This window comes from Notamacropus eugenii, chromosome 3 (assembly GCF_028372415.1).
Source record: "Notamacropus eugenii isolate mMacEug1 chromosome 3, mMacEug1.pri_v2, whole genome shotgun sequence".
Classification (NCBI taxonomy): Eukaryota; Metazoa; Chordata; class Mammalia; order Diprotodontia; family Macropodidae; genus Notamacropus; species Notamacropus eugenii.
In genome coordinates this window covers 423,835,840-423,842,955 of record NC_092874.1, presented here as the reverse complement: position 1 = coordinate 423,842,955, position 7,116 = coordinate 423,835,840, and the positions used below count along the sequence as shown (strand labels likewise).

The window sequence follows — 7,116 nt, the reverse complement described above, 5'->3', positions numbered from 1 at the left end:
GGGCAGCTCAGTCTGCAGAATGCCTTTCAAGTGAGCTGCAGAAGGGGTGAGGCAAGTGGGGTCCAAACATCAGTTCCTGCCTTATGAAAGGTTTCTGTGCTAGGATGCTAGTGTTGTTTCTCCCTTTGGAATTGAAAGTAAATGATTTTCCCAAGGAATTATTTGACTTTTTAATTTTTTTTTTTTTTACCGAAACCCTTCTATAGTCTAATACTTTGAATGTGTCTATAGACACAGGCCAAATGGAGGGTGGAGTGGGGAGAAGCTTGGGAGACGGGGAAAGGAAGAGAGAATTCAAGCCACTGAATTTTGAGAAAGCTTGCTTTCAGACAGCCAATTAGTAACTCGTTATTGTTGAAGTTTAGCCACTCAGAGAACAAAGAAACACAAAGGGTATTTACTGTTTCTGACTAGACCATCTCCCCTTCCCTTCTCCCTTTTCTTCTTCCTTCTTTCTGTACCCTTTCTTCTCCCCTTCTCCCTCCTCTCCTCCCTTCCTTCTGCCCTGTCCCCTCTTCCCTTCCATATCCATTCCCCTCCCCACTTTCCCTTTCCTCCTTTCCCTTTCCCTTTTCTTCTGCCCTCCACTTTCTTTTATCTTCCCCCTTCTTCTAATGTCTTCCCTTTCCTCTTCAAAAAACTCTCCAAACAACCTCAGGCTGGCTCTGGGTGACCCCATTCCCTGAAACCTGCTTTGCTATGGTTTCCCTCCCTCACTTTCATACCCGGGGGTAGACCAAGTGTGAGCTCTCATGTCCTCTTTCCATCCCACTTGATGACTTTGTCTTCTGCTCTGATTCTGCCTTGGTGTTTCATGCTGACTTCTGGGCTTCCCACCTGGCCTCCACTGAACTCCTTCCTTCCCACAGCAGAGAACGAAGCATCTTATGACACCCTGCTTCCCTCTTTTTGCCAGACAGAGCTGCTCACTTCTCTTAACATGTTAATCCTGGTTTGCATCTGTTTGACATTGGAGAAAAATCTTGCAAATGAAAACTCTTTGGCATGGGCTTTGGTTGACACCAGAATGATTTTTCCAGGTCCTGACATTCCATCTTGTAAGATTCCAGTAGACTTTTGGCAAAACTCTCTTGTGTATCTTTGGATACAACACAATGTATTTGGAAACTGCAAAGTTATGTTCTTTCTGATCATTAAAAGGGGTAAATTCTCCATGTCCCACTTGATTTGGGGGAGACCAGAGTCTGATTTAACTTTGTCAACATGCTAATGCTTTCCAGAGAGGCAGCAGGAAGGTTCTTTCTTTTTTTTTTTTAATTCAGTTTTCAATTTGAGCCCTATGGAAAACCTTCTTTTCAAATGACAAGTTGACCACAACAGTGATTTTTTTTCTGATGGACAAAGAGCCCATTGGTTTTCCCTGGAGGGATTTATTTTTGTGGAATGAGCAATGTTAGGCCTGCTTTTCATTACATCGTCAGCAGCAAAGGGTAAGGAAAAAGATGGTTGTGAAAGATGGGCTGAAGGCTGTCAGAGAATGAGAGGACTCCCCAGGATTGGAGGCATTGCTGGGAATCAAAAACAATGGGGGTGAGGAGAGTGAGAATTGGAGGGTAGTGAGTAGATGGGCCTTTGAGAAAAGGAGTTGGCAGAAAAGATGAGGGTTGTTTTTTTTCAATGTTTAAAATTCCCAGTTGCCAAAGGAAAGGATATTCTACAGTTGGCCTCTAAACCAATCACTACTCATACAGAAGCTGATCTGAAGGACAGCAGATGGAAACAGGAGGCCTGATGGATGCTGGATTTGGGTCCTAAACAGACAACTGCCTTGGCAGGAGGTTGGTTGAAGGGCTGGGGTGGGAAGAGGTTGAGCTAAGAATGTAAACCCATGATAAGATTCAAAGGTTGACTAAAGAGGTTGGATCACCACCACTGATCACCACCACTCCAACTTGGAAAGCTAACTTTCTTTAGGGAGTTCTATGGCAAAATTGATAAGGTCACTGATCTGTCCTCTGGGATGTTAGAAGTTAACTTTCTGAGAAAGAATATTCCTCCTTGAAAGGGGGCAGAGAGATAGAAGGAAATGAGAATATCTGCATCTGAATTGGTGTACCTTTCAGTTGGGGATTCGCTAATGACCCATTTGACCCAAACCCAAGAAAGCAGCCTTCAAATGAAGAAACAGAGTGAGGTTAGGTACTTGGAGGCAGCTCAGAGAATTTAATATCTGCTACCAGTCTCTAAAAGAGGTAAGGATCTTCTTATCTGGGAGATCTCTTCATCTAGAGAGGTATTGTTCCTCTGTTCTGGGGATGGAGGGAGTTGGGAGAGTAACAGAAAAAGGGTTTTTCTTGGTTCAGAGTTAAGGAAAAGAAGCAATGACCTCTAGAAGACTAAGATATCCCTAGTAGTCTAGGTATATCCAACTCCCTTGACCCCAGGATTCTGATGGCTCTGTGGAGTCTTGGGGAAGCTCTTGATGATTCAGTCTGTCTCTTCTGATGATGTAAGAAATGACCAACTCACCAACAATAGCTTCTATCATCTTCTTGAATTATGGGTTATTTACAGGATGGTAGAATTTAGAGCAGATCCGACCATGTTCTGCTTTCAGGAAGAATGCAAAGAATTCCCAGACCTAGATTAAAGGCCAGGAGAGGCAAAGCCAATAAATGGACAGAGGACAAAATAAACACATAGCCTTCACTAGGAGAGAGATAAAGGAGGCTCCCTACACAAGTGATTCCTCAGTCTCCCCAACAAGACTGTCATAAAATGGGGTTAGCTTTCTGTCCTCTGAAGTAAGGGTTCTTAATCTGGTCATATTACTTTATGGAGAAGGAATGGGATGTAATTCTGCAGTATCCTTTGCCCCTCAGGAATCCCAGTTCATCTACCTAACTTCTTGTCTCTTTCATAGGACAGATTAGGGATCAAGCTACTGGGGAACTAGGGTGTGTGCAAGTAACAGGAAAGGGCATTCATTGGAGGATGACAGGGGCAGTGAGGCTCATAACACTATCTATGGTCATGATTCTTTATAACTCTTGCATCATTTTGTCATTCCCAGACCTGTAGAGAGGAGACCATTTGCTTCCAGCCTCAGCAAAGTGATGGGGAAGAATAGGAGACCTATTGTCAGTTCTGAGTTGGAAGAGACCTGACCAAGGAGGAGGGATCTGCTGTTGTCCTCTCTGTGTGGCGTGATCCTGTGGCTGTAAAGCTGAGGTCATGCTTGTTTGGAAAAAAGTGTAGTCATTTGATCTTTCTCCCAAATAACCCCACCCTTCCTACAGCTACTGTTGTTCTAGCATCTGTGGTGGTTAAACAGCCTGAGGAGGGCAGTAGCAGGAAAAGGGCATCTCTCTCTTGGTTTAGAAGCAGAGAGAAGGAGCTCTGGCATGGTTGAACAGGACCAGGTCCGACCAATCAAAAAATCAACAAGGATTTGTTAATTTCCTGCCATGTGTTAGGCTCTAGGCTAGGTGCTGGGGATAGAAATATGAAGAATGAGACAATCTCAACTCACAATGAACTTTTATTATTTTATAAGACAGTAAGCAAAACCAAAACTAGGGTAGAGCCATGGGGGCTTTTACACAGGGTACTATTACCTAAGAGGAGCATTTTCTTCCTAGGAGGGATATATTTCTTCACCAAGTCAACCTGGCACTATTTTTTTTTTTTAATTTCCAATGGTACGTAACATACAACAGAATCCCTGCTCTCTGGTCTGGACCCATACCCAGGGTCTCTGACCTTCCACTGGGGTCTCTGCCACACAGTGTGATCAGTGTCCTCACTCCAAGTCTGGCTCACCTCTAGGATTCCATTGCCAGGGTGCCCTTCTTCCCCTTACCAACACCCATAGGGACACAAGTCATTTTCTATGGGAGATGAGTTGTTGCTTTTCTCCCAACCAACTACATTCACATTCTGATTATCCTTTGTGCCCTTCTAGGCCAGCTAAGTCCACCCTCTCCCTCCCTTACCCCCCTCCACCCCCCAGTGTTTTCTCTGCTATGTCAGCAAAAAAGGGGTCAATTCAAAAAGATGTCCTGGAAGACATATTCTGTGTGAATGTGTGCTCTGCAACCTCTCACTCTCTTCAGAGGAATGAAAAGTGACCTATCCTGGGTGCAGTTTCTATGTCTTATTCAGATTCAACTTTCTCTCTCTCTCTCTCTCTCTCTCTCTCTCTCTCTCTTTCCTCCTTCCTTCCTTCCTTCCTTCCTTCCTTCCTTCCTTCCTTCCTTCCTTCCTTCCTTCCTTCCTTCTTTCCTTCCTTCCTTCCTTCCTTCCTTCCTTCCTTCCTTCCTTCCTTCCTTCCTTCCTTCCTTCCTTCCTTTCTTTCTTTCTTTCTTTCTTTCTTTCTTTCTTTCTTTCTTTCTTTCTTTCTTTCTTTCTTTCTTTCTTTCTTTCTTTCTTTCTTTCTTTCTTTCTTTCTTTCTTTCTTCCTTCCTTCCTTTCTTTCTTTCTTTCCTGCCATACTAGCCCAGAGCATGTTTTTACTTCTCAGAGTTGAAGCATTCCACTATCTCCCATGATCCCTGATATCTCAGACAGTTCCTTGAGACTCAGAAAGTGCAGCAGAAGGAAGAATGAGAGAGTGAGGGATAATGAATCACTTCTCGTGAGACAACAGACATTCTTGGCCAATTGAGAAGACACTTAAAAGACAAATATATGGGACTGGCTTAGATGAATCCTTAGCACCAAGGGGCAGCTACATGGTACAGTGGATAGAGTGCTGGGACTGGAGTCAGGAGGACTCCTGTTCCTGAGTTCCAATCAAGCCTCAGACACTTCCTGTTTGTCTCAGTTTCCTCTTCTGTAAAATGATCTGGAGAAGGAAACGACAAATGACTCCAGTATCTCTACCAAGAAAACTCCAAATGGGGGTCACAGAGTCAGACTCAACTAAAACTACTGAACAACAATAGCCCTAAGATGAAAAAGAAACCCCACAATGACAAGGAGATGCAGCTGAAAAGTTCCTAGCAACAAGGCTTGCTGATTCATAGGCTTGTATTAAGAAGTGATTTAATCCTCAGAGCCAAAGCCACCAGTAGCCAGGTCTCTTTAATGCCTCAGGATTCTATAACTCATATACACAAGTCATCTCCCCAACCCCAAAAGTCTGGGAAGGTTCAATTTTGGGAGGCTTTTCAAAATTCTCCTTTGACTCATGCCTCTGGTAACCTCAGACTACAACTGGAATTCAAGTCTCTAGAGATATAGGTTAAAAAAGTCCTTCAGCTTCCATATAAATGTAGCAGAGGGAAGCAAACTATTTATATCAGAGATAGGATAGCTTTCATTTCATTCTACAGAAAGAATGCAAAAACCTCAAAGGAGTCAAAGGAGCTAAGAGAATTCTTCTTCTCTACTCAGTCCCACCTTCTTCCAAGGACCTCTATAATTTTCCACATTGATAATTCTACACCACGGCTAGACTGCCCCCCAAAAGGTAATGCCCTTGGAGTTGCTAGAGGGTCAGTCCTTTAACTTTTGGTATACCACTGAGACTTGGACCATATCCCAGACTTTCAATGCCACTAGAAAATTAGGGAATGGGAACTGGTAGACAGCTAATCCCTTCTATTAGAAACTGAAAAATCCACTGAACTCATCACAACAGAAGAAGGCAAATGAAGTTGGTTCCTGATGGCATCTTGGACTCTTGTGTAACATACTTATTCTTCTCTTTAGGAAATATGATTCTGCAACTTGATTGGAACTCCTTTTCTTTCCATAAAAGAATAGCTAGCATTTATATAGCATTTAAAGATTGGCAACGTGCTTTACAAATCTTGTGCTATCCTCATAACAACCTTCGGACAGAGGTGCTACTATTATCCCAATTTTACAGATAAGAAAACTGAGGGAGATAGCAGTTAAGTGAATTGCCCAGGTAGTAAAGTGTCTGAGGCTGGATTTGAATGGATACCAGATTCATTGTATCCCCTAGCTGTTTCACTGAAACTAGTTCTAGGGATTCAAAGCTATCCAGGAATTTTGACCTAAGTGTAATTTCATTATCCTGCTGTCATGTCTGAGCAAAGTGGTTCCATAGGGGAGGGATGTTCAGTTAGAAAAGTTTTCCCCTCCCCAGAGACCCAAGTCCACTCTGCTGTCTGTCTGTGCTCAGCTCTATGTGGATGTTCCTGACAGAGGTGTCTGCTTGCTTTTATAAGCCTGAGTTCCAAGGTTGCAACTCAGATGTACCATAACTATAATTCCATCAGTCATCCTCCATGAGGGGCCAATGGGTCAATGACCACTCAGGTCAAGGGTACTCCCCATATGATATCTGATTACAGAGCTGTCTTCAATCAACTCAATGTAGAGTCAGTAGGGATGTGCATACCCTCCCAAGGGAGAAGCCTTTAATGTCAGAACAAAGGTTTAATTCTTGAACCTTGTGGATTAGACTACTAGTACCGGTCACATTCTTTTACATGTAAAGCAGATAAAACAACCAATTAATTAAGAAGCATTTAATATGCCCTATGTTCCAGGCACTGTTCTGGGTGCTGGGAATAGAAAGATAAAGCACTTATTTAACACAAGTATGTGCCCACTGTCCCTAAGGTCAGCTTTGTAGAGTGTGACTGGCTGCTTCTCCCCTCAGAGCTCTAGGTATAACTTTTGAAGGGCTCTCTTAATTGCCAAATCTAACATAGCCTTTTCTTAACCCTCTTCCTTCTTGAACTCTTTGCAGGCTTTGGCATCGTCAATCACCCTCTCCTCCTTTTCTCTCTAGGTTTCTATGACATACTGTCTCCTGGTGCTCTACCTAACTTCTCCTTCTTGGTATCCTTTGCTGGACCTTCATCCAGATCACAACCACTAACTGTGAGCAATCCACAGGGCTTTGCCCTGGGTCCTCTTTTCTTCTCCTTCTATCCTACTTCACTTGACAATCTTATCAGTTTACATGGATTTAATTATTATCTCTGTGCTGATGATTCTCAAATCTACTTACCTAGTCCAAACCCATCCATTGACTTCTAAATTTGTATTTCCAGCTGCCGATTGGAGATCTCAAACTGATTGTCCCATAGGTATCTTAAACTCAGTGTGTACAAAATTAAACTCAATTTCTTTCCTTCCAACTCTTCTACCCCCTTCCTAACTTTCCTTTTATTA

General features: G+C 43.0%; 1 long non-coding RNA gene across 1 annotated transcript; it reads left to right on the top strand.

Annotated features, from left to right (window-relative positions):
- Window positions 1-1,656: 1,656 nt before the first annotated feature.
- Window positions 1,657-3,259, top strand: LOC140531744 (uncharacterized). The gene is made up of 2 exons (XR_011976421.1): window positions 1,657-1,799; window positions 3,035-3,259. It is a non-coding gene; the product is annotated as an uncharacterized lncRNA (long non-coding RNA).
- Window positions 3,260-7,116: the final 3,857 nt, after the last annotated feature.